At 41.6% G+C, this 27,536-nt stretch overlaps 1 long non-coding RNA gene across 1 annotated transcript; it reads left to right on the top strand.

Annotated features, from left to right (window-relative positions):
* The first annotated feature begins 1,390 nt into the window (after window positions 1-1,390).
* LOC118081822 (uncharacterized) lies at window positions 1,391-25,351 on the top strand. Its single transcript, XR_009557253.1, has 3 exons — window positions 1,391-1,698; window positions 9,361-9,482; window positions 24,930-25,351. It is a non-coding gene; the product is annotated as an uncharacterized LOC118081822 (long non-coding RNA).
* The last annotated feature ends 2,185 nt before the right edge of the window (window positions 25,352-27,536 follow it).

Below are 27,536 nucleotides of genomic sequence, written 5' to 3'. Positions count from 1 at the left end.
CATGAGAAGCCAGCGCAAAGGCATTGTTAAAGCTCAACTTGAATCTCACGTCAAACAGCAATGCTCTGGTGATAGTTCTGTGTCTTCTGGAAGACTCTGACTGCCCACCTATTTATTAGAATTCATGATACAGTATACTGATGCGTAACCACTTGGCATATGATGACAGAAACTATTCATGAAGCTGAAGTCTGTCTGCCCCCCCCCCCCAAAATTAATTACTGTATCCATTACATGTTATTCTTCAGGAAACCATACCATTCAAGGAACAGAAAGTAAAGGTCTTGGCAATAAGCACATTTACTCAACGCTCAAGAGTTCATTAGCATCCATTGTTTTAAAAGTTTCTGTGCATATATTATTTTTGACAGTCTATTGGCTAGCTTAGCCTCCTTCAGTAGACTAATTTCCGTATAGGCAAACCTCGATGCTGTTATACATATTTAGAAGGAACTCAGCTCATCAAAATCCTTTCTTCTTTTTTACTTGAGAGTTGACTTAAGATATGCTCCCCCCCCCTCCCCGGTCAAATTAAGAAAAAGTGGTACAGTATAGCCAAGAAACTCACTTGGTGAACTTGGGACAATTAAGAGAGGTCAAATTGAAACAGTGAGCCATGTTCTGTAGATTTTATTCAGAGCTCAGAGCCCCTCTCATAACTCCACTTGTAGGGAAGAATACTATTTAAGTTACCTCTTGTCTGTCAGGAATTCATATGTTATTAGAAATGTAACTAGATTTTGTGCAATAGCCATAAGTCAAAGAAAGCAAAAGATTGTATAGCTGTACAAACAGTCATAAACCGCCAGAGCTCATAATAAATTTTCTTGTTCCTTTAAACTTTTAATTTTGTTTTTATTCGCTTGGACTTGGACTTGATGTCCACTTAATTAGTAACATTGATTGTTAAATCCCATATTGATTGTTTATGTAAATAATTACGCATACATTTTGGTTTTAGTATGCTGGCTGTTTTGCCGTAACAATAAACATTCATTGACCTTGGGACAGTCATAGCCTAACCAACCTCACAGGTAGCTGAAGAAGTGTGCATGCACACGAAAGCTCATACCTATGACAAACCTAGTTGGTCTCTAAGGTGCTACTGGAAGGATTTTTTTTATTTTGTTTCAACCTCACAGGGTGAGGAAGATTTTTGAAATGGAAAGAGAGCCATGTATGCTGTCAGGTTGGTAGGCTCTCCCACACAAGACACAGTCTCTGGCAGTTTTATTACGTCAGATGTATTCAGCAATTAAAGGGCTCAGCAGCCCGAGGTTCATTAACTCATTCATCACTTTTGGAGTCAGTTGCCGGAGCTAGCCTCTTTTTTCGGGTGGAAGGAAGGTACTCCACACCTCTTTCCCCTCCTTTTTCCTGTCATGTGCTTTTCGGCTAAACGATTCAATCTGCGGCCTTTTGGGGACTCTAGTCCTACCAGCCCTCACCCTTTCTCTTTGACATCCTGTTCTTTCGGCTCTCTCTTACTTTCAGAATCGCCAGGCTGCATTCCTGAGCAAGATAAGTTTATCTCACTTTCACTGTGTAAAGGAGTCAGATTCCTACTTCTTTCCGGCTCTTCCCACTCCAATTCGGGTTCTTCTTTGTCTGTCAGCTATGGCTCTCTCCCCCCCCCCATTCGGATTCCATTCCGTCTGTCAGAAAGGGAACGTCTCTGACATATGCCATGGTTATAAGGTGTGATATAAATGTGATAAAATAATGTAATGTAATGTAATATTTCCCATCATATTGGTAGCATGCAGGGGCAGTATCCAGTTGCTAGGGGGAAAGTCATGGGGATTTAAACAAGGTAAGTGTGAAGTGTTTAATGGTCATTGTATTTGTATTTGTTTAAAAACCAATTAAAATGTGTTTTTTTTAAAACAAAAAAGCCCTCGGGAGGCAGGGACTTTCAATCTCAGCAACTGACTCATGGGACAAGACCAACTGCTGTTCTCCTTAGGGCTGACACGAAGCGCCCTCTCAGATTGCATGGAGCCCGGACAGCCCCGTGGTTTTCCCCGGCGCTGAGGGCAATGAAACAGTCGTTGAGACGGCTAGAGCGCCGATGGCGGAAAACTCATTTTGAATCAGACCGGACACGGGCTAGAGCTCAACTTCGAGCCTACCAAGTGGCAATGGCGATGGCGAAGAGGACCTTCTTCACCGTCTCCATCGCATCTGCAGAAAACAGCAGCAGGAGACTCTTCCAGGTGGTTCGCAATTTAGCGGAACCACCTGCTCCATCCGGGCCCATTACGGGCCACATGATCTCCTGCAATGATTTTGCAAAGTTTTTTGCAGATAAAGTCGCTCAGATTCGGGAAGAGGTAGACTCCACCGTGGGAGCAGGGCCGGGGCGGGGGAGTGCTAGAGTCCTGTCTAGTCAAATTTTGTGGGATCAATTTCAATCTGTTACCTCCGAGGATGTGGACAGGCTGCTTAGACGAATGAAACAAACCACCTGTCTCCTTGATCCTTGCCCATCCTGGCTTATAAAAGCTAGCCAGGAAGGGCTGGGCGATGGGCTTCGCGGGTTGGTAAATGTTTCTCTCCATGAGGGAGCCTTCCCAGACCCGCTGAAAGAGGCGGTTATTAAACCGCTTCTTAAAAAACCATCTTTAGATCCGGCCAATATGGCCAACTATCGCCCAGTCTCAAATCTTCCATTCTTGGGCAAGGTGATTGAGCGAGTGGTTGCGGAACAACTCCAGGCACGCCTGGAAGAAGCGGACCATTTGGATCCCTTCCAGTCAGGATTCAGGCCTCATCATGGGACTGAAACTGCCTTGGTCGCACTGTTTGATGATCTCCGGCGGGCTAGGGACAAAGGTAAGAGCTGTTTCCTTGTTCTGCTGGATCTCTCAGCGGCTTTTGACACCATCGACCATAACATCCTTCTGGACCGTCTAGAGGGCTTGGGAGCTGGGGGCACTGTCATGCAGTGGTTCCGCTCCTTCCTCCTGGGCCGTGTTCAGAAAGTGGTGGTGGGGGATGAGTGTTCAGACCCCTGGGCTCTCACTTGTGGGGTGCCTCAGGGTTCTGTCCTCTCCCCCATTCTTTTTAATATCTATATGCAGCCGCTGGGAGAGATCATCAGGGGGTTTGGGCTGGGTGTCCATCAGTATGCTGATGATACCCAGCTCTACCTCTCTTTTAAATCAGAACCAGTGAAGGCGGTGAAGGTCCTGTGTGAGTGCTTGGAGGCGGTTGGAGGATGGATGGCGGCTAACAGATTGAGATTGAATCCTGACAAGACAGAAGTACTGTTTGTGGGGGACAGGAGGCGGGCGGGTGTGGAGGACTCTCTGGTCCTGAATGGGGTAACTGTGCCCCTGAAAGACCAGGTGCGCAGCCTGGGAGTCATTTTAGACTCACAGCTGTCCATGGAGGCACAGGTCAACTCCGTGTCCAGGGCAGCTGTTTATCAGCTCCATCGGGTACGCAGGCTGAGTCCCTACCTGCCCACTGACTGTCTCTCCAGAGTGGTGCATGCTCTAGTTATCTCTCGCTTGGACTACTGCAATGCGCTCTACGTGGGGCTACCTTTGAAGGTGACCCGGAAACTACAACTAATCCAGAATGCGGCAGCTAGACTGGTGACTGGGAGCGGCCGCCGAGATCACATAACACCGGTCCTAAAAGACCTACATTGGCTCCCAGTACGTTTCTGAGCACAATTCAAAGTGTTGGTGCTGACCTTTAAAGCCCTAAACGGCCTCGGTCCAGTATACCCGAAGGAGCGTCTCCACCCCCATCGTTCTGCCCGGACACTGAGGTCCAGCGCCGAGGGCCTTCTGGTGGTTCCCTCGCTACGAGAAGCCAAGTTACAGGGAACCAGACAGAGGGCCTTCTCGGTAGTGGCACCCACCCTGTGGAATGCCCTCCCACCAGAGGTCAAAGAGAACAATTACCAGACCTTTAGAAGGCATCTCAAGGCAGCCCTGTTTAGGGTAGCTTTTAATGTTTGATGGATTTTTGTATTTTAGAATTTCTGTTTTTTTGGAAGCCGCCCAGAGTGGCTGGGGGAACCCGGCCAGATGGGCGGGGTATAAATAATAAATTATTATTATTATTATTATTATTATTATTATTATTATTATTATTATTATTATTTTCCTGAAAAGGGTTAACTCCAACTTTGAATGGTGCCAATTACTGCCAGATCACTCTTGACAGCTATTGAATGAAACTAGAGCTGTCATTGACAGTTGACCAAAGTATTTTCCTTATTTTTTCAAATTTATTTTAATTAGGATTGTCACCCAATTGAAGAAATATAATTCACTGTGTGACTTTTAGAGGAAGAATTCAGAGTCAGCATGCATCCACTAACTGTATATGATGTACTTATCATTAAATATCCAGGAAGAGCCTTTATTAATTGATTGACAAGATAGAAATGTTAATTATCAAGTACCTAGGAATCAACAAAATATTACTGAACTGTCAAAAATATATACATATATTTTATAGAATAATTTTTTTAAAAGCTGATGGAAAAGAGCTGGAAGGAGAAATAAAATTCCTCAATGTAGTAGTCTACTAAGTAAGGCCCAGCATTTGCAAGGTACAGTGTTTCAAATGGCATTCTAATGCTATGAATGACAGCAGAGTTGTGCTAAAATCCTGCAATCAATTATCCGATTGCACAGAAGATAGAGAGGAGAGGAAAGTGATTTTTTGATTAAAGAAAACTGTTGAATAATGGCAGTGCTAGATATCCGGAATGCTTTTTGAAATGGTGTTAAAGGTATTTATAATATGTACCCATAGGGTGAGTATAATATGTTGTTTCTTGAGATTTAAAAATGTTATATAATAAAAATGTGAAAGACAAGCAAGTGGAGGAGGTGGTGGAGTAGAAAAATCAATCAATTCTCTTAAGAACTGTGATCAGGCAAAGGACAAAAAGCACGACTCAGATCCCCTCAGTTTAGCACACATTACAGAGAAGGGCCATAGCTCAGTGCCAGAAAAGACTTCTCTCTTCAAGGTTCAACATCCCACGTTCAATATAACCATTGCATAGTAGCAGTCCTAGATATTTGGAATAACTTTTAAAGTGATGTTACAGGTATTTATGATATATGTCTATGTACAGGGGTGGCCCATACTGTTTCAACACCTGAGGCAAAAAGGGAAGAAGGCATCCCTCTTTCAGCAATATGCAGTTTCCACAGTCTTTCCCAGTCTTCAAATTGTATATTATGCCCCAAATCTTGTGCCCATCTAATCATTACAGATTTAATATATTATATGCTTTTTTTAAAAAATAATAATAATTCAGAATTCTCCTCTATACTGCAATTTCTTTTTGAAATCTGGAGATTGCATAGGTAAATCCTTTCTTATTACCGTATTTTTCGCTCCATAGGACGCACCTGACCATAGGACACACCTAGTTTTTAGAGGAGGAAAACAAGGAAACTTTTTTTTTTGCTTTCTTGAATTGTCCTAGGCATAGCAGCCAACTCCTGGAGGCCTAGGTGCCTTTGCCCCCCCCCCCCAATTAAATATTTGAGGAAGCTTCTTTTGCAAAGAGGGAAAGCTCCATTTTTTTTAGGATCAGCTCAAAGCTGTGCAGCTTTTTTTTGCAAATGGGAAAATCTCCGTTTGGGGGGGGGGGGTCAGCTCACAGTTGTGCATCTTTGTTTGCAAAGGGGGAAAGCTCCATTTTTGAGGATCAGCTCAAAGTTGTTGAGCAAAGGGGGGAAATCCTGTTTTTTCTGCAGCTTCTCTAGGAAAGGAAAGGGACCTGTTTCTACAGTTTCGAGACAGATAATCTAATCAGCCAATCACATGTCGCTGGAGAAACAAGCAGCCTCCCTCTGCAGGCAACAATTGAGGCCTGGGCAAGGTGCTCAGGCAGGAGCTAGCTCCCTTATCTCCCTCCCCGGTCTATTGCAATCAGCTGCTGAGCGGGTTCCTTTCAAAACTCTCTTTTCCTCTTGTTAGCCTTTAGCTCTTTCTTTTCTTTTCTTTTCTTTTTAAAAAGCACTATCTGCTTTCCGCCCCTGGGCAATTCGACTCCAGGGACCACACATTCGCTCCATAAGACGCACAGACATCTCCTCCTACTTTTAAGGATGAAAAAAGTGCATCTTATGGAGCGAAAAACATGGTATCTTCCATAAAAATCTCATTTAATAGTCTATGATGCAGCCAAGTCTGAACATGCTCCTTTAGCTCTTCATACTCTTTCAGTTTTAACTTTCCTTCTTGTTCTATTAATAAATCTCTATATGTGGGCCATGTTCCTTTCTTAATTATCAATTTGAGTGATGATGCTTCAATAGGAGAAAGCCACCTTGGAGTTTTTGGTTCTAGTAAATCTTTATATTTTCCCCATTCTTTCATTACTGATTTTCTTATTATAAAACCCTTTATGTACTTTACCTTTCCCATACCACAAGTATGCATGCCAGCCAAATCTGTTGTCATGTCCCTCCAACTCCATTGTCTCCTCCTTTTCTAAATTGATCCAATCCTGAATCCAAGTAAGACATGCTGCTTCATAGTAAAGTTTAAAATCTGGAAGGGAAAAGCCTCCTCTTTCTTTTATGTTTAATCCTTGGACTTTTTATGTTTAATTCTTGGACTTTTCCCACTTCAGATAAATTTTGAGATTTCTTTTTGCCATTTTTTGAAGCATGCATTATTACTTATTCTCGGTATCGTTTGAAAAAGGAACAACATTTTTGGCAATGCATTCATTTTAATTGCTGCAATTCTTCCCAACAAGGAAGAATCCTGCTCCAGATTTCTAAATTTCTTTTTATCTCATTCCAAGTTTGTTCATAATTATCTTTATAAATATTGAGATTTTTCATTGTTAACCATATTCCTAAATATCTCACCTTTTTATGAATTTCTATATCTATAGATTGAGATAATTCCTTCTTTTCTGATTCTTTTAGATTTTTAATTAGCAGTTTGGTCTTGTTGTTGTTGTTGTTGTTGTTGTTGTTGTTGTTGTTGTTAAATATCCAGGGAGAGCCTTTATTAATTGATTGACAAGTTAGAAATGTTAATTATCAAGTACTGAGGAATCAACAGGATATTTCCAGACTGTCAAAAGTATATATGTACATTTTGTAGAATAAGAAAAAAGCTTATGGGAAAAAGCTGGAAGGAGAAATAAAATTCCTCAATGTAGTAGTGTATATTGTAAGCCCCGACATTTGATTTGCAATGTTCAGAGTTTCAACTGGCATTCTAATTCTATGAATGACAACAGTCTCGTGCTAAAATCCTGCCATCAACTATTCGATTGAACAGAAAATAGAAGAGTACAAGGGAATTTTTGATTAAAGATAACGGTTGCATAAAGGCAGTGCTAGATACAGTGGTACCTCTACTTACGAATAACTCTACTTACGAATGTTTCTACTTACGAACGGAGCTCCGTCCGCCATCTTGGATGCGGTTTAGATAGGATTTTTTCTACTTACGAATTTTTAGATAGGGTTGCTTCGACTTACGAATTTTTTCTCCCAATGCATTCCTATGGGATTCAACTTACAATTTTTTTTTACTTACGAATGTGCATTCGGAACGCATTAAATTCGTAAGTGGAGGTACCACTGTATTTGGAATTACAGTGGTACCTTGGGTTAAGAACTTAATTCGTTCTGGAGGTCTGTTCTTAACCGGAAACTGTTCTTAACCTGAGGTACCACTTTAGTTAATGGGGCCTCCCACTGCCTCTGCACCACCGGAGCACAATTTCTGTTCTCATCCTGAAGCAAAGTTCTTAAGCCAAGTACTACTTCCGGGTTAGTGGAGTCTGTAACCTGAAGCGTCTGTAACTTGAGGTACCACTGTACCTATATGGTATGACTACAATATGTTGTTTCTTGATATTTAATAATGTTTAATAACAACAACAACAACAACAACAACAACAACAACAACAACAACAACTTACACTGCCCATCCCTCTGGGTTTCCCCATATTAAAAACACAATAAAACATCAAACCTTAATAACTTCCCTAAACAGGACTGCCTTCATATGTCTTCTAAAAGTTAGATACTTGTTTATTTCCTTGACATCTGATGGGAGGGTGCCACGACGGAGAAGACCCTCTGCCTGATTCCCTGTAACCTCACATCTTACAGTGAGGGAATCATCAGAAGGCCACCAGAGCAGAACCTCAGGGTCCGGGCTGAACGATGGGGGTTGAAATGCTCCTTGAGGTATAAGAACATGAAAGAGCAAGCAAAGAGGTGATGGTGGCAGAGAAGGACAATTTATCATCTCTCTTAAGAACTGAGATCAGAGCAGCGGGAGGGGAGAAGATAGGATGGACCTACTAGATCTGGATGCTTTGCAGGAGATTGACGAGGGATTCGGACTACTAAATGATACTGGTCTGTTTAATTAAATAAATAATCATCTCTCTTAAGAACTGAGTTCAGGCCAAAGGGCAAAAAGAAGAACGGTCCAGAGGCCCTCAGTTTAGCACACATAATAAGGAAGGGCCAAAGCTCAGTGCCAGAGCATTGAGGTACGGATTTCTATGCACTGAGGTACGTTTCCGAGCACAATTCAAAGTGTTGGTGCTGACCTTTAAAGCCCTAAACGGCCTCGGTCCTATATACCTGAAGGAGCATCTCCACCCCCATTGTTCAGCCGGGTTCCCTCACTGCGAGAAGCATAGCTACACTTCTCGGTAGTGGTGCCCGTCCTGTGGAACGCCCTCCCATCGGAGGTCAAGGAGATAAACAACTACCTGACATTTAGAAAACACCTAAAGGCAGCCCTGTTTAGGGAAGCTTTTAATCTGTGATATTTTAATGTATTTTGGTATTTGTTGGAAGCCGCCCAGAGTGGCGGGGGAAACCCAGCCAGACGGGCGGGGTATATATAATAAATAATAATAATAATAATAATAAACAAGAAACTTCTCTCTTCAAGGTTCAACGTCCCAATTTAAGTATAACCATTGCATAAAAGCAGTCCTACATATTCAGAATAACTTTTAAATTGATGTTACAGGTATTTATAATACCACCTGAGGCAAAACGGGAAGATGGCATCCCGTGCTGTGCACCCCTACCAAAGCCTAGCTTACCAGGCTTGCGCAGCTGCAGCTTCCATAAGGGGCTCCCAAGAGATCTCTCTGGAAACCAGTAGCCTCCTCAGCCATTTCTGCTCGCTTCTACAGTGGGAAAGGAGGCACCTGTGGAAGTGCCCACAGAGGGGCCCCTTGGATTAGGGCACCAGGGGCAGCTGCCTCAGTCTGCCTCATGGATGGGCCCGGTGGTACTACATGACTTCTAACCCCATTTTTTTTCCCTTTTGTTATTTATGTCCGAATGTTTAAAATGTCAACGTATGTCTTACCTGCAGAAATCATGGCCATCCCAGAAAACAGAAGGGCAAGCATGAAGAGCCAGTGCAATTGCATTGCTGAAGCTTGATTCAGATCTAAGCTGAGCAGCAAGAGCAGAATCGTGAGGCAGAATGCTCTGGTGAGAGTTCTATGTCTCCGTAATGCCCAACTATCTGTAGGGAATCTGACACGTAAGCCCTCTGCATGGATGAACTGGCATGATACACATGCTGACAAAATCTATTCACCAGGAAGAACCCCAAAAAGATAATTACCGCATAGGTTCCACATTATTCTTTAGAAAGCCATAGTATTCAAAGAACAGAAAGTAACATTCATGTCATCAAGCATCAAATGTACTCATAGCTCAATTGTTCTATATCACTTATTGTTTTAAAAGTTTCTGTCTATATATCATTTCCTCCACTGGGTGTTGTGGTCCATGACTGCTACCACTCAAGAAGACAGATTGTACCAAAGCATGGAAATTCTGAACGCTGCATTAAGCTGATGAAATCTTCAGGATTCTGTGGGCTGTCTGGAGGAGGTCAAGAGATCCAGAGGAGCCGGCCCACTGAAGTTGAGCCATGCTTAAGGTCATTAAGGTGTGAACTTAAGGAAAGACGTCATTCAGTGCAAAACACGGTGTGGGGGCAGGGGCGCCTACGGTTTCTTTATATAAAGTTTTCTTCTCCACATTTATGATTTGCCAACCCTCCCTTTGAATATCACTTCAAAATTATATTTCTGTAAGCGAGGAGGGAAGAAATTGGATTACAGATATGGAATATGACATTATATGGAACTGTGCGTGTAAAAAAAAAACAGGGAAAAGGGAGGGAAGCTCTATATTGCAACATGTTTCCAATGGAAACTTAGAGCTGACTCTTCCCCACCCTTTATTATTTATGGAGTGAACTGACTAACCCTAAAAGGACGTTGAATTTCATTTGTAATAGCTCATTTAGCTTCAGCTTGATGGAAGTCTGAAAGGATTCAGTGAACTTGCCAAGGAACTGATAAGGTTCATTACTGAGTCATCTGCAATTGGACAGACCACTCTTATTTCCAAGCTGAGAGGAGAAATGGTATTAAAAAAAACAGGCTATTTATTGGGACAGAGGGACTTTTGCTCCTGTTATTAAAGTTGCAAAAGAAGCACGGAATGGAGCAATGGAGAAATTTCTGAAACAACAATGGGATATCAGCTTCGCCCAAGCCATGATGGAACAACCAGGGAAATAGAGACGTAACATTTTACAAAGGAACACCGTGGACAGAATAATTGCCACACACAGGAAGAACAAGGATATAGTTTGAGTTCCTCCCTTGTAGTTTTATAAATCATTTAATGGGTCAACATGAATAGAGATTAATAATATTGCCGCTGTTGTATAACCAATTACAGTGGTACCTCTAGTTACGAACTTAATTTGTTCGGTAGATCCATTCTTAGCCTGAAACTGTTCTTAACTAGAGGCGTGCTTTTGCTAATGGTGCCCCTTGCTGCTGCTGCGCTGCTGGCGCACGATCTCCATTCTCATCCTGGGGCAAAGTTCTCAACTCTAGGTATCTCTTCCAGGTTAGCGGAGTTTGTATCCTCAGGCGTTTGTAACCTGAGGCGTTTGTAACTCGAGATACCACTGTATTTGGCTTGTTTGGTAAACAGGAGTGGTTTTGTGTACATGGGAGGACCATGAGTTCCATGTAATTCTGGTGCCCAGAAGTCTTTGATCCTTTTCTGCAGCTGTCTCAGTACCCATCTAGCCAAGGTCATGGAGTTCATCTCTGGATATGGTTGAACTCTCTCAGACCAGCTCAAGAGTCCTCTTGGATTCAGCTGTGTCCCTGGGGATATGGGACATCAGCTGCTTGGGGACAATCTTTCAGCCATGGTCCTGTATGGATCAAAACACTGGCCATGATCATTCACACTCTCAGAGTCTCCAAATTGGAATGCAGTAGTGTGTTTAAAAACTATTTTCCTAAGACAGTTAATCCAAAAAGCAGTTGGAAACCTCTTGACCACAATTGTCACTTGGATTTTGAGAAAGCTCAAAGCTGAGCAGGAAACATCAGGAACATTCTAAAATGTAATTGGGATGGAATCATATCTTGCAAAACATATTATAAAAAATGAGTTTCACACCTGCATTTTTTTTTACATATTTTAATGAGTGGAATACACTGCTTTATCTGTAACGAGCAAAAATAAGCTTTCTTGGCTTCCCCGTCTAAAGATCCACCTATTTTTACAGGTCGTTGAGGTTAAGAAACATTCAATGGCCTGGAGCAGAACATCATTTTTTCTTGCAGCACACTTGATCACTGTCACAGTCGGAAGGTTTAATGTATTGTTTGCTAGGGCATTCTTCCTTGGCAGGAATGCAATTGCCTCTCTGATATTTACAACGCTGTCCTTTAGCTCCTGTTAGAGGGGGAAATAGTAACAAATTAAGACAGATAAATAAGGAGAATGAGATACTGCATGCATAGGCAAATGGCCCACCAGCTGTTTTGGGACTACAACTCCCATCACCCCTAGCTAACAGGAACAGTGGTCAGGAATGATGGGGATTGTAGTCCCAAAACTACAAGTTTGCCAAGTTTGCCTATGCCTTAGATACTGACTTGCCAGGCAGACTGATCAAAAAGAGAAAGAGAAGGGTGACTAAAGGTGGGGAAATGAACAGAGTGAGATAGCATAGAGAGATTTACTGCTGTATATTGCTTTCCTTATTTTCCACTATCGTTTTAAATTGGGTTGTCACCATATTGGACCCTGGTGCCTGGTGCACTGCAATCGCCTAGTCTTAGTTGACTAAAGTATTTTCCTTATTTTTTATATTTATTTTAATTGGGATTGTCACCCAATTGAATAAATATAATTCACTGTGTAACTTTAAGAAGAAGAATTGATTGGATTTCAATAAATTTGCTTGTAAGCAAAATCACAGAGTTGAAATGGAATCCACCATTCTTATATGATTAAAAATATTTAACTGATTCAAATAGCTTAGGGATGGGCAGTGCTATTTTTGCAGGAAAAGAGGTGCCAGAACTCACCACAAATGCCTCCCTTGTTCTCTTATAAGTTATAACAGCAATGCCGCCCACCTGAGAGGTGCTGGATCTAAGTTCTGGGGAGTTCAAGCTGAAAAAAGCCCTGGGGATGGAAAATATGGGGCCTAGCTCCAGATGTTGTTGTCACCCACAGTCAGCATAGGCCATGGAGGGAGTTATATTACAGCAACATCTCAAGGTCTACATGTTTCCCATCCCCTGGCCTATGAACATTACAGAACATATTTTATATTTATGATTAAATCCCCAGGGAGAGCCTTTATGAATCAATTGACAAGATTGAAATGTTAATTATCATGTACCAAGGAATCAACAAAATATTACTGAACTGTCAAAAATATATACGCACATTTTGTAGAATAATAAAAAGCTGATAGAAAAGAGCTGGAAGGAGAAATAAAATTCCTCAATGTAGTAGAATATATTGTAAGGCCCAACATTTGCAAGGTTCAGTGTTTCAAATGACATTCTAATGCTATGAATGATAGCAGAGTTGTGCTGTCATTCGATTGCACAGAAGATACATAGAAGAAGACTGGGAATTTTTGATTAAGGCTAACTGTTGAATAATGGCAGTGCTAGATATTTGGGATACTGTTAAAGGTATTTATAATAGGTGCCTATTTACCTATATGGTGTGACTACAATATGTCGTTTCTTGAGATTTAAGAATGGTATATAATGAGAATGTGAAATACATGCAAGTGGAGGAGGTGATGAAGAAGAACAATGATTCAATTCCCTTAAGAACTGTGATCAGGCAAAGGACAAAAAGAAGGAGGACCTAGAGCCCCTCAGTTTAGCACACATTACAGAGAAGGGCCATAGCTCAGTGCCAGAGCATTGAGGTCCGGATTTCTAAAGAACAAACGTCTCTCTTCAAGGTTCAATGTCCCAGGTTCAATATAACCATTGCATAATAGCAGTCCTAGATATTCATATTAACTTTTAAACTAAGGTTCCAAGTCTCTATTGTCCTTATCTTTTAGTCTTTCGGTTAACTTCACCATTTCAGCATATTCCATCAAATTTTCTTGCTATTTTTCTTTCGTTGTTATTTCATCACTTTTCCATCTTTGGGCTAGCAGAATCTTAGCCGCTGTTGCAGCATACATAAATAACTTCCTCTTATCTTTTGGCAAATCTTGACCTGAAATGCCTAGTAAAAGGCTTCTGGTCTCTTAGCAAAAGTTATCTTAAACATTCTTTTCATTTCATTATAAATCATATCCCAGTAGTTTTTAATTATTTTACAATTCCACCACATATGAAAAAATGTACCTTCCTTTTCTTTACACTTCCAACATTTATTGGAGCTTTTTCTATACATTTTTGACATTTTTGCAGGTGTAATATGATATTGATACATCATTTTCACATAATTCTCTTTTAACAATATGCAAGCAGTAAATTTTGAATTAACTTTCCATAATTTTTCCCAATCTTCCTTTTGTATATGGTGTCCTATATCTTGTGCCCATTTAATCATTACAGATTTGATCTTTAGTCTCCTATTCTAACAATAAATGATACATTTTCTTTAAGAGTTTATTATTATCATCTACAATTTCTCTTTGGAATCTAGATATGGTTTAGCCAAATCCTTTCTTATTATCTTATTTGAAAACCTCATTTAATTGACAGTGTTCCACCAAATCATGCACATATTCTCTCATCTCATCATAATCCTTAAATTTTAATTTCCCTTCTCTTTCTATCAACATATCTCTCTATATGTAGGTCATTTTCCTTCTATATTTATCGTTTTAATTGATATTGTTTCTGTTGGGGCCACCCACCACAGTGTTTTTTGTTCTAATAAATCTTTATATTTTTCCCATACTTTTATCAAAGATTTCCTAATTATATGATTGTAAAATCCTTTATGTATCTTCCCTTTGTTATACCATTGACACACATGCCATCCAAATCTACTATCATGTCCTTCCAGATCTAATAGATCAGTGTTGCCTAATTTAATCCAATCCCAGATACAGGTAACAACAGGTAACACAGGCCACTTCATAATAGAGTTTAAAATCTGGAAGGGAGAATCTATCTTTAACATCTGTTAAAGTTCCATTAATACCTTTCCAATTCCAGACCATCTCAATCCATCCACTTAATACATTCATCCGTATTCTCACCCCACACCAGCTTTGATCCAATTCAGCCCACCCCCCTCCCTCACCATGCACTGCTGTCTGACTGATTCTTTAATCCAGGGCCCCCAGACTACGGCCCCCGGGCCGGATGCGGCCCAATTAGCCTCCCAATCCGGCCCGCGACGACCCCCGCCACCCACTGCCGCCGCCCGCACATACGGCGCGTGGCGCGGCGGCAATCTTCAAAATCGGCAAAAAATCGCCGAAAATCCTTCGTGTGCATGTGTATGGGCCTCTCCTGACCCAGAAGAGGTCATTTCCGATGCACTTACGGGTCGGGGGAGGCCCATACGCATGCGCACAAGCGATTTTCGGTGATTTTTTTCCGACCGTGTGCGTGTGCGCATGCGCACGGGCGCGCACTCCCCCGCCCTCCAGCCTGCTGCGCGCGCACTCCCCTGCTCTCCAGCCCGAAGCCCGGTAAGTCTGGGGACCCCTGCTTTAATCCATACCCACCACCACCCTTTCTTTAATTTCCCATACAAATATTTCCCCTGTTTATCTCCCCAGATGGTTGGTTTATTTCCTGGATTTTGCTTCCCCTCTCTCACTGGGGAAGCATCCTTCCAGATCTTCTTGTTAGTTCCTGTGTAGTTCCCCATAGTTCCTGTGTAGCCCCTCTCACTGGCTGCACATGGTTCAAATCCTTCGCTTTCTGTTGAATTTCAACTTTGTTGGGTTGATTAAGTCCTTCAAAATCCTTTTCTTCTTCCTGCGGCAGATGTTTTTTCAAGAGTATTGAAGGAGTATATACAAAGTATATACTCCTTCAATACTATTTTCTTCCTGTTAGCCATTATATTGGCAAACTATTTGCAATCATTATTTAATAGCGAAATCGGTCTTTAATTTTTTATTGAAGTCACATCCGCTTCTTATTTTGGAATTAATTTTATATATGCTTCTTTCCATGTCTCTGGGGCCTTCCCTGATATTAGAATTTCATTCATTATATCCTGTAATGGTTTTAGCAATTGATTATTTAATTTCTTATAATATTTTGCTGGTAGTCCATCTGGTCCTGGTGATTTCCCTAATTTTGCCTGCTTAATTACATCTAATAATTCCTGTGTTGTTATCTGGGCATTTAAAATTGCTAATTTTTCTTCTTTAATTTTCAGTAATTTACTTGCTTTCAAATTTTCATCTATCTCCATCCCTTTTCATGTCCTTTCCTATATAAATCTGTTTAACAAATCCTTTTGTAATTTCTTTTGGATTATCTATAACTTTATTATTATTATTATTAGTTATGGTACATTTTTGCTCATTTTTATTCAGTTGCCATGCTAATAATTTCCCTGGTTTATTTGCATATTCAAAATGCTTTTGTTTCATTCTTTTACTTTTTCCACTCTATTTCCTGATTGATGATCATTGAATATTGTGTTCATAATAATTTTATTGCTTGCTTCATGGGCTCTTTATTTGGTTCACATATTAATTCCTTTTCTTTTTTCATTAATGCCTCTAATATTTCTCTTTTCTTTTTCTCGCTCAGTTTTCTCCTATACATATTTTGCTGAATAAATAGACCCCTCATGACCGCTTCACTGGCGTCTCTGTATTCATTCCCTTATTTAAATTTAATTCAAAATAATATCTAATACTTTTTCTGCTTTTTCTAAAAAAAAAGATCATCTAATAAATCTTCATTTAATCTCCATCTAAAAGTGGGTTGTTTTTCATTTTTCATTTCTAAGAATCAGCCATTATGATCTGATAATGTTCTTGGCCTTATTTGTACTTTCCTTACCGGTATATTTAATTCTAATACTTTAGACATCCAAATTGCATCTATCCGTGTACAACTTTTATATGCATGTGAATGGAAAGTGATATCCCTACCTAATAAATTTTATTTCTCCAAATATCTATCAAATTTAAATTATCTACCATTTCACAAAAAGTTTTTGGGAGCCTATCCTCTTTAGTACCCTTTTTTCTGATTGTTCTATCCATTCAGGTCACCCATCAATATCATTTTCTGATCTGCAAAATCCATTAAATCAGTCTCTAATTTCTTATAAAATTCTGCTTTTTTCTCATTAGGGGCGTAGATTCCTATTAATAGGACTTTTTTGCCTTACACCATGATCTGTACCACTATTACTCTTCCTTGATCATCTTTAAAAATTTGTTTGGGCTCAAATTTTGATTTAATATAAAAGACCACCCCTTTTTTCATTTATTTATCTGCTGTTATGAATTCCAAACCTATTCTTTATTATTAATTAGGACTCTTTTATGTTTAGTCGCTATGTGCGTTTCTTGGAGACAAACCACATCTAAATTTTGTTTGAGAATTATATGATGTATTTGATTCCTTTCTCCTTTGTTATTTAAACCGTTTACGTTCCAACTCACTACCTTTAAATCTGCCATTTTGTTTGCTGTGTGTTTTTACCTAAAGCCTTGTCTAAGGTTCCCCCTTGTCTTGATTATTTAAATTATCTATGTCCCCTCCTGCTGCTCCACCTATTGGATATTCACCTGGCCCTCCTGCTGGTCCCAAAGGACATGGTGCCATATATGGGTTGTCAAATTCAAAATCCCTGCTATATTTTCGCCAGAATTCCTGTGCTTGATCTTCATTTGCCAATCTATATTTTTTGCTCTTGTATTTAAAGGAGATTCCCTCTGGAAATTCCCATCTGAATCTTATATTGACTTTAATCAGATTGTTTGTTATGCAGCAGAATTTCTGGCATTTTGGTCACAAAATTGAGGGGATTTCCTTGTACATGGCCACTGGATTGCCATCAACCTGGGGTCTGTTTTAATAAAAAAAATTGGACAATAGCATCCTTACCTTTATTGGAAGTAATTTTTACCAAACAGTCTCCAGGTTGCTTTCTAGCTTTAGCAGCCTTTGACCGGACCCGGTAGCAACTCTCTATTGATTCTTCCAGGTACTTCTGGCTCTCCCCCATCCATTTGGCAGTTGTCTCGGCTATATAGATATCAAATCCTGTTCCCCCTCATTCTCTGGCAAACCTCTTATTCTGAAAACATTTGATTTTTGCCCCATCTCAAGAAGGGCAAGTTGGAGCTCAAATTGGTCCTGTCTGCCAGATAGTCCTCTCATATTCCCCTTAATTAATTCTTGTTCTTCCTGCAATTCTTGAGTTACTTTTTCAGTTTTTTGAGATTTTGTCTCCAAGTTTTTAACTGTTATTTCCATAGCATCCAATTTATCTGTCACTTTTTTGGTGTTCTTTTCCATATCCTCCCTTACATTGTCAAATTGTATTTGCATTTGTGCCAGCATTTCCTTTTTAAAATCTCCCAAAATGGCTTGCATCTCTGAAGAAGGGTTCCCCTCCTGGACTGAGTCTCTTCGAGCTGAGGAGACTTTGCCTCTAGTTGAAGATGCCATTCTTTACTTACTTACAGTTTTATATCTGTTCTCAAAACACTGGCAAAACACTGGATTCTCAGAATCACCCTTATCAGTTCTTCAAGGCCACCTCTCAGAGTTTTGTTTTAGTTCTCAGCCTACTAGCAAGAGGAAACCAAAATATCAAAATGTTCACACAAAGAAAACACAGTTTCAAAATATACACAGCATAACTTATAAAACTAATAAAAACTTATACATTGGACGGTAGGCAGAGATAAAGGAAAATAAAATAAAATTATACTGCTGTTCACGGCTAAGAAAGTTGCAAAATTACTGTCATTCAGATGCTTGCTCCTCTTGTCTTCTGTCCAATTCAGTCTTTTGCTGATTCCAACTACAGTAAATCCTGCCACATGTGGTTTTGTCCTTTTCTTTTTCATCCGAAGTAATTATTAATTGTAAATCCAAAGTAATTATAAATCCCAATTAATGTCAGAATTTCCTTACACACTGGTCTTCACCAATCTCCTTGTTGCTTTCTCTCAGCATGCATCCTCCAGCTAATTCCAGGCACTCACCTTCCCGAGGATCCCCCCCCCCAAGTTGAGTGAGTGTTACCCTGCTTAGCTGTGGGTCACAATGTGAAGATTCAGGTGTTATTAATCCAAAAATCTAGATAGCCAGCACTCCTTTATCAAGTTCAAATATAAAAAGTATCAATCTAATCTAGGACCTACAGAGTACACATTCCAAGTTCAAACTCAAAGTCAATGCTGTTAAATTCCAGAAAAATAAAATTCTCACCAGGGAAGTGGCCAATATTTTCCTATTAGCCACATACAAATTTTTCCCTTGCAGTTTCCATGAACACAGTCTTAAAAGTGAGTCCGTAAGTGACAGTGGAGGTTAATCCTGGATCCACACATCCTTCCACAGTGCAAACAAAGCTTTCTGGGTGGGAGTTGATCACTGTGAGGGTTTATCAAATGTGCCTTCCTCTTAGCAAGTTTCTCCATTTCATCCTGATTTTGAGCATCTTCAAACTCCATGAAACTTTGGTAAAAGCTGTTCTCCAGTTGGAGAAAATTCACAGGCTGGTGTTTTAAGGAAGCTTTTAATGTTTAATAAATTATTGTATTTTAATATTTCTGTTGGAAGCCGCCCAGAGTGGCTGGGGAAACCCAGCCAAATGGGAAGGGTATAAATAAATTATCATTATCATTATCATTATCATTATTATTATTATTATTATCCAATTGTCTGTGTTTATACCACATTTTTTAAAGATTTGCCATGAGAGAGTCTTTAGACCTCTTTTGTTCATCACCAGCATTACGCTTTCCATTTTTAAGTTCAGAATAGAGTAGTTGCTTTGGAAGACAATCATCAGGCATCCACACAACATGAACAGTCCAACGAAGTTGCTTTGAAACGTGTGGTCTTTTCTTCCCCCAGTATACTGGCATTAGTTCATCTGCCTTACAAGGTGATGTGTAAAAATTTTCACACTCCCTCATGGAAATCATGTGTTCTTCCTTGTATTTGTAAAGAAAGCTACAAACTGTTATAAGCTAAAAACACACACATACATATATATATATATATTTAAAAAATGTTAACAGATGACCCTTGGAGTCCCTTCCAACTCTACAATTCTATAATTCTATTAAAATATCTTCATCCTGATCAGCTTCTACTGATTGTGCGGGTGGTTGTGGAACAACTTCAAACATGGAGGTTGCGGACTATTTGGAATCTTTCAAATCAGGTTTCAGTCCTCATCATAGGCCTGAAATTAACTTAGTCGTGCTGGTCAGTGAGCTCTGGCGGGCAAGGGAAAAGCTGTTCTGCCATGACACAACTGGCCAAGGTGGTGACAACTGTGATTGTTGGGCCTCTAAGGGGTGTCTGACCATGTGAAGCTCTGCAAGCATGTTGTGATATATTTTCCAATTATTTCAAGGATTTAAAAGGTTCATGTCTTCCACAATATGGATGCAGCATGTATGGATGTCCAGTCTGGACAGTGCATCACCTGGCCTTCTCAACAAGAAGCCTCTGGTGAAGGTTGCCCATAACCTGACAACGCTCATTGCACCTGAGGAGAAACAGGGATTGTGCTGCACTGGTGCCTTGAATTGTGAATGAACTGGATAAGGGTTTAAATTTGAACTTGGTCTGGTGAACATGGAGATAATGAGCAGCGGGAGGGGAGAAGATAGGATGGATCAACTGGATCTGGATGCTTTGCAGGAGATTTACCAAGGATTCAGACTCCTAAATGATACTGCTGGAATAAATACTGTATATTTGGCTTCTTTGGTAAACAGGAGTGGTTTTGTGTGCATGGGAGGACCATGAGTTCCATGCAGTTCTGGTGCTCAGAAGTCTTTGATCCTTTTCTGCACCTGTCTCAGTACCCATCTAGCCAAGGTCATGGAGTTCATCTCTGGATATAGTTGAACCCTCTCAGACCAGCTCAAGGGGCCTCTTGGATTCAGCTGTGTCACTGGGGATATAAGTGACATCAGCTGCTTGGGGACAATCTTTCAGCCATGGTCCTGTCTGGATAGAAACACTGGCCATGATCATTCACACTCTCAGAGTCTCCAAATTGAACTCAAGTAGTGTGTTGCTCAGAAGTGCCTTTGAAAACTATTTTCCTAAGACAGCTAATCCAAAAAAACAGTTGGAAGCCTCTTCACCACAACAATTGTTACTTGAATTTTGAGAAAGCTCAAAGCTGAGCAGGAAACGCCAGGAACATTCTATAATGTAATTGGGATGGAATCATTTCTTGCAACACATATTTTAAAAATCCATTTCCCACCTGCATTTTTTTTTACATGTTTTAATGAGTGGAATACACTGCTTTATCTGTGATGAACAGAAATAAGCTTTCTTGGCTTCCCCAACTGAAGATCCATCTCTTTTTTCAGGTAGTCGAGGTTAAGAAACATGCACGGGCCTGGAGTTGCACATTATTTTTACTTGCAGCACAGTTTTTGACCAAAACAGTCGTTATACTTATGGTGTATCGAGAGGCACATTTTTAAAGTGAGTAAGGGATTAATGCAAGTGCCTCCCACTTGTTTACAAGCCGCTCCGAAAGTGCCTGTAAGAGGGGGAAATGGCAAGAAATTTAGACAGATAAATAAGGAGAATGAGATACTGACATGCAAGGCAGACTAAACAGCCAAGAAAAGGGTGACTTAAAGGGAGAAAATGTACAGAGTGCAATAGCATAGAGAGATTGAATGCTGTAAATGGTTTTTCTTATTTTCCACATTTATTTTAAATAGGGCTGTCCCCAAATGGGACCCTGATGACTGGTGTACTGGTGTCCCCTATTCTCAGTTCACTAAAGTATTTTCCTTATTTCCCCAAATTTATTTTAATTAGGATTCTCACACAATTGAAGAAATATAATTCACTGTGTGACTTTTAGAAGACGAATAGATTGGATTTCAATAAATTTGCATGGAAGCAAATTCATAGTAAGCATGCATGCACTAACTGTATATGATGTACTTGTGTGTATTTCTTAGAGGAAACATCCTCAAGGGTGAAAATGTGGTTCTTCCATCCACAGTTTTTTAAAGGATATTCTACCAAATTTAAAAATGCTGCCTGTTGAAGTGGAATCGCCCATTCTTATATGATGAAAAATATTTAATTGATTCATCTAGCTTAGGAATGGGTATTTTTCTAGGAAAAGAGGTGCCATTTCTCACCAAACATGCCTTCCTTGTTCTCTTCTAAGTTATAACAGCAATGGGCGTACCCAGGATCAAAACTAGGGGGGGGCAAGGGGAGGGGCCAAGGCACGGAAGGGGAGGGGCCACAAAGTGGGCGGGGAAAGTGCAGTCAGAGGCGCCGGGCTGATGGGCAGAGGCGGAGCACAGCCCGACAGAGCGCACCGTGGCGTGACCTCCCTCCAGCTGGGAGATTGAGAGAGAGATTGAGAGAGAGAGAGAAAGAGAGACCTGGAACCGCGCAGACGCCCCTCTCTCCTTGCGACCCTGTTCTCAGCAACTGCCGACCCCTGCACGGTTTTGCATGCAGGCAGATGACGGAGCCAAGCTCCTCCCGCTGCCTCGCGATGGCCCAATCGAAAAGACCCTGGCCAAAGGCGGGCGCCTTTGTCACAGAGAGGAAAGCTGGGGAGGCGCCGGCAATAGTGCAGCCGCCGCTGCGCCAGGAAAGGGGGCAGCAAGGCAGGAGTTCACCAGGGCAGGAAGGCCCCCCTGCCGCGCTCCCTGGTTCCCCGCCGTGCATGGCTTTGCCTGAGGGCGTGACGGGGAGCTGGAGGGAGAGCGCGGCGTGACGGGCGGGAACGGCGAACTCGCGCTCCGCTGGGCTGTGCCCCTCCCTAGAAGCAGGGCTGGTGGGCGGAGACAGAGCCCAGCCCAGCCCAGCGGAGCGCGAGTTTGGCGTTCCCGCCTGCCGCGCTGCGCTCTCTGGTTCCCCGCCGCGCTTTGCCTTGCCTGAGGGCGCGACCAGGAGCTGGAGGGAGGGCGCAGCGCGGCGGGCGGGAACGGCGAACTCGCGCTCCGCCGGGCTGTGCCCCTCCCTAGAAGCAGGGCTGGTGGGCGGAGGCGGAGCCCAGCCCAGCGGAGCGCGAGTTCGGCGTTCCCGCCCACCGCGCCGTGCTCCCTGGTTCCCCGCCATGCTTGGCCTTGCCTGAGGGGGGGGCAGCTGGCTTCTAGAGTAGGGCAGCTGCCCTAACTTGCCCCGTGGTGGGTACGCCCTTGGTGCTGGACCTGCGTTCTGGTGAGTTCAAGCTGGAAAAAAGCTCTGGAAATGGAAAATATGGGGCCTAGCTCCAGATGTTGTTGTCACCCACAGTCAGCATAGGTCATGGAGGGAGTTATATTCCAGCAACATCTCAAGGTCCACAGGTTTCCCATTCCCTGGTCTATGGCTATTACAGACCATATTTTATATTTATGATTAAATATCCAGGGAGAACCTTTATGAATTGATTGACAAGATAGGAATGTTAATTATCAAGTTTTCTTCTTTGGCGATCACTTGTAGCCGAGTAAGATTGTTGGCCATAAACACAGTTTTAACAATGAGTCCGTAGGTGACTGTGGAGGCCAATACTGGATCTACACGTCCTTCCACAGTGGGGACATTCGTTTCCGGGCGGGAGTTGATCATGGTGTGGATTTGCAAAGTGTGCCTTTGTCTTAGCACGTTTCTCCCTTGCGTCCTGCGTTCAAGTGTCTTCAAAGCCCATGGCACCTTTGGTAAAGGCTGTTCTCCAACTGGAGCGCTAGGAAGCCAGTGTTTCCCAGTTGTCAGTGTTTATACTACATTTTTTTAGATTTGCCTTGAAACAGTCTTTAAACATCTTTTGTTGACCAAGTGTCAAAAATATAAACGTACATTTTATAGAATAATAAAAAAGCTAATCGAAAATACCGTGTTTCTCATATTTTAAGGCATCCCTACAAAATAAGGCATGGCAGGATTTTCCTGAGGTGGAAAAATATAAGGCATACCTCGAAAATAAGCCGTACCGGGTGGTGGAAGAAGGTCTGTGGCAAAGAAGGGTTGCTGCTGCCGCGTTAACCCCCAAGACCTGGCTGCAGCCTCAGCGCGCAGCGCGTGCAGCCCCAGAACCCGGCTGTAGCCTTTGCGCACCGCGTGCGGACACCCGGGACCTGGCTGTAGCCTCAGCGCGCAGCCCCAGGACCCGGCTGCAGCCTTTGCGCGCGGACACCCGGGACCCGGCTGCAGCCCCTGCCTGCCGCGCGCGCAGCCCCAGGACCCGGCTGCAGCCTCTGTCTGCCGCGCACGCAGCCCCAGGACCTGGCTGTAGCTTCTGCCTTCCGCGCGTGCAGCCCCAGGACCCGGCTGCAGCCTTTGCCTGCCGCGCGCGCAGCCCCAGGACCCGGCTGCAGCCTCTGCCTGCCGCGCGCGAAGACCCGGTGGGAGCAGGTCTGTGGTCTGTACAGATACCAGTACCGGTACTTAATTAAAAAATAAGACATCCCTTGAAAATAAGCCATGCTGTGTTTTTTTCAGGAAAAAAATAATATAAGACATGACTTATAATATGAGAAACACGGTAGCTGGAAGGAGAAATAAAATTCCTCAGTGTAGTAGAGTATATTGTAAGGCCCAACATTTGCAGGCTTCAGTGTTTCAAATGGCATTCTCATGCTATGAATGACAGCAGAATTGTGCTAAAATTCTGCAATCAATTATTTGATTGAACAGTGAATTTGTGATTAAAGATAACTGTTGAATAATGACAGTGCTAGATATTTATATTGCCTTTTGAAATACTGTTAAAGGTATTTATAATATGTGACTATTTACCTAGATGGTGTGACTACAATATGATATTTCTTGAGATTTAAGAATGTTAAATAATAAGAATGTGAAAGACAAGTGAGTGGAGGAGTTGGTGGAGAAGAACAATGATTCAATTCCCTTAAGAACTGAGATCAGGCAAAAGGGCAAAACAAAGAACGACCCAGAGCCCCTCAGTTTAGCACACATTACAGAGAAGGGCCATAGCTCAGTGCCAGAGCATTGAGGTCCAGATTTCTAAAGAAAAAACTTCTATCTTCAAGGTTCAACGTCCCAGGTTCAATATAACCATTGCATAATAGTAGTCTAGAAATTCAGGATAGCTTTTAAACTAATGTATATATAATTAAAATATATGTCCATGTACAGGGGTGTCCCATACTGCCTAGCTTCCACATGCCAGGGAGATCTCAAGCAGCTCCCATGAGATCTCTATGGAAACCAGAAGCCTCCTCGGCCATTTCTGCTCGCTTGTCCAGTGGCACAGGAGGCAACTATGGAGGTGCCCACAGAGGGGCCTCTTGAATTATGCCACCTGAGGCACCTACTTCAGTCTGCCTCATGGATGGGCCCAGTGGTACTACATGACTTCCAACCCTGTTTTGTTTTTGTTTTTTTGTCATTTATGTTTGAATCTTTTTAATTACAATGTATGTTTTACCTGCAGAAAACATGATCATCCCAGAAAACAGAAGGGCAACCATGAAGAGCCAGCACAGTTGCATTGTTGAAGCTTGACTCAGATCTCAAGTTGAGCAGCAAGAGCAGAATCGTGAGGCAGAATGCTCTGGTGAGAGTTCTGTGTCTTCTGAATGCCCAGCTATTTATAGGAATTCACGATATACTGACACGGAAGCCCTCTGCATTGATGATCTGGCATGTTACATGTGATGACAAAATCTATTCACCAAGAAGAACCCCAAAAAGTTATTTTACCATATATATTGCACATTGTTCTTTAGAAAGCCATAACATTCATAGAACATAGAACATAAAATTCATGTCATTAAACATGATATGCACTCAGAGCTCAATGGTTTTATAGTACTTATTGTTTTAAAAGTTTCTGTCTATATATTATTTCCTGCACTGGTCATTAATGCTTAAGGTCATTAAGGTGTGAACTTGAGGAAAGACTTCATTCGGTGCAAAACATGGTGTAGGCAGAGGGGAGCCTACGGTTTCTTTATATAAAGTTTTTTTTCTCTACATTTATGATTTGCCAACCCTCCCTTTGAATATTACTTCAAAATTATATTTCTTTAAGCGAGGAGGGAAGAAATTGGATTACAGATATGGAATATGACATTATACGGAACTGTGTGTGTAAAAAAGGGGGGGAAAGGGAGGGAAGCTCTATATTGCAACAGGTTTCCATTGGAAACTTAGAGCTGACTCTTCCCCATCCTTTATTATTTATGGAGTGAACTGACTAACCCTAAAAGGACGTTGAATTTCATTTAACTGGAAGTACAATAGCTCATTTAGCTTCAGTTATTTTATTTTATTTTTCAAATAATTGATGGAAGGATGGAAGGATTCAGTGAACTTGCCAAGGAACTGATAAGGTTCATTACTGAGTCATCTGCAGTTCGACAGAACACTCTTATTTCCAAGCTGAGAGGAGAAATAGTTAAAAAAAAAACCAGGCTATTTATTGGGACAGAGGGACTTTTGCAGCTATTGTGAAAGTTGCAAAAGAAGCACGGAATGGAGCAATGGAGAAATTTCTGAAACAACAATGGGATATCAGCTTCGCCCAAGCCATGATGGATAACAGCAACAACCAGGGAAAGAGAGACGTAACATTTTACAAAGGAACACCATGGACAGAATAACTGTCACACACAGGAAGAACAGGGATATAGTTTGGGTTCCTCCCTTGTAGTTTTATAAATACAGTTTTTATAACTACACCTCTACCTCTCTTTCAAATCAGAACTAGTGAAGGTCCTGTGTGAGTGCCTGGAGGCGGTTGGAGGATGGATGGCGGCTAACAGATTGAGGTTGAATCCTGACAAGACAGAAGTACTGTTTGTGGGGGACAGGAGACGGGCAGGTGTGGAGGACTCCCTGGTCCTGAATGGGGTAACTGTGCCCCTGAAGGACCAGGTGCGTAGTCTGGGAGTCATTTTGGACTCACATCTGTCCATGGAGGCGCAGGCCAATTCTGTGTCCAGGGCAGCTGTTTATCAGCTCCATCTGGTACGCAGGCTGAGACCCTACCTGCCTGCAGACTGTCTAGCAAGAGTGGTGCATGCTCTAGTTATCTCTCACTTGGACTACTGCAATGCGCTCTACATGGGGCTACCTTTGAAGGTGACCCGGAAACTACAACTAATCCAGAATGCGGCAGCTAGACTGGTGACTGGGAGCGGCCGCCAAGACCACATAACACTGGTCTTGAAAGATCTACATTGGCTCCCATCACGTTTCCGAGCACAGTTCAAAGTGTTGGTGCTTACCTTTAAAGTCCTAAATGGCCTTGGTCCAGTATACCTGAAGGAGCGTCTCCACCCCCATCGTTCTGAGGTCCAGTACCCATCAGATTTCAAAGAGAAAAACAGCTACCAGATTTTTAGAACACATCTTAAGGCAGCCCTGTTTAGGGAAGTTTTTAATGATTATTTTATTTCATTTTTCTGTTGGAAGCCTCCCAGAGTGGCTGGGGAAACCCAGCCAGATGGGCAGGGTATAAATAATAAATTATTATTATTATTATTATTATTATTATTATTATTAATCATTTAATGGGTCAATGTGAATAGAGGTTATTAATATTGCAGTTGTTGTATATGGGATTATTATTATGACTGGAATGTAATTGAAATTAAGAATATTTTGGAACGCAGAAATAAAGAAAATAATCAAACCATCAATTCTTCATGCTAAATCATGTAATTTGGCATTTGAACAATAGGTATTAGTAATTTTATTTTATATTTGCATTGTAATGAGGCTATTATTGGATTGTAATTAATTTTTTAAAAAAATATTATCAAAAATATAGATCTTGGTGATAGGTTCTGACAGAGGAGGGAGAGATTATCACTTTTGATAATTTATTAGATGAGGCTTGGATCAGTTGGATTCATTCTGCTTGGTCTGGGTGACAGCCAACTCTGATTGGCTGGATGTTCTAGTCAGTTGAGATTTAACTATCCGGGAAATATAATGGGGGTTGGACAGTGGCACTTTAAAACAATTTTAAATGTTTTAAACAATAAGGATAGCGCCAGCAGCAACAACAACCCCTTAAAAAATCCAACCCTTT

This window comes from Zootoca vivipara, chromosome 3 (genome assembly GCF_963506605.1).
Source record: "Zootoca vivipara chromosome 3, rZooViv1.1, whole genome shotgun sequence".
NCBI lineage: Eukaryota > Metazoa > Chordata > Lepidosauria > Squamata > Lacertidae > Zootoca > Zootoca vivipara.
Note: the sequence above shows the minus strand (reverse complement) of the source record. Positions and strands in the feature narration are given on the sequence as shown.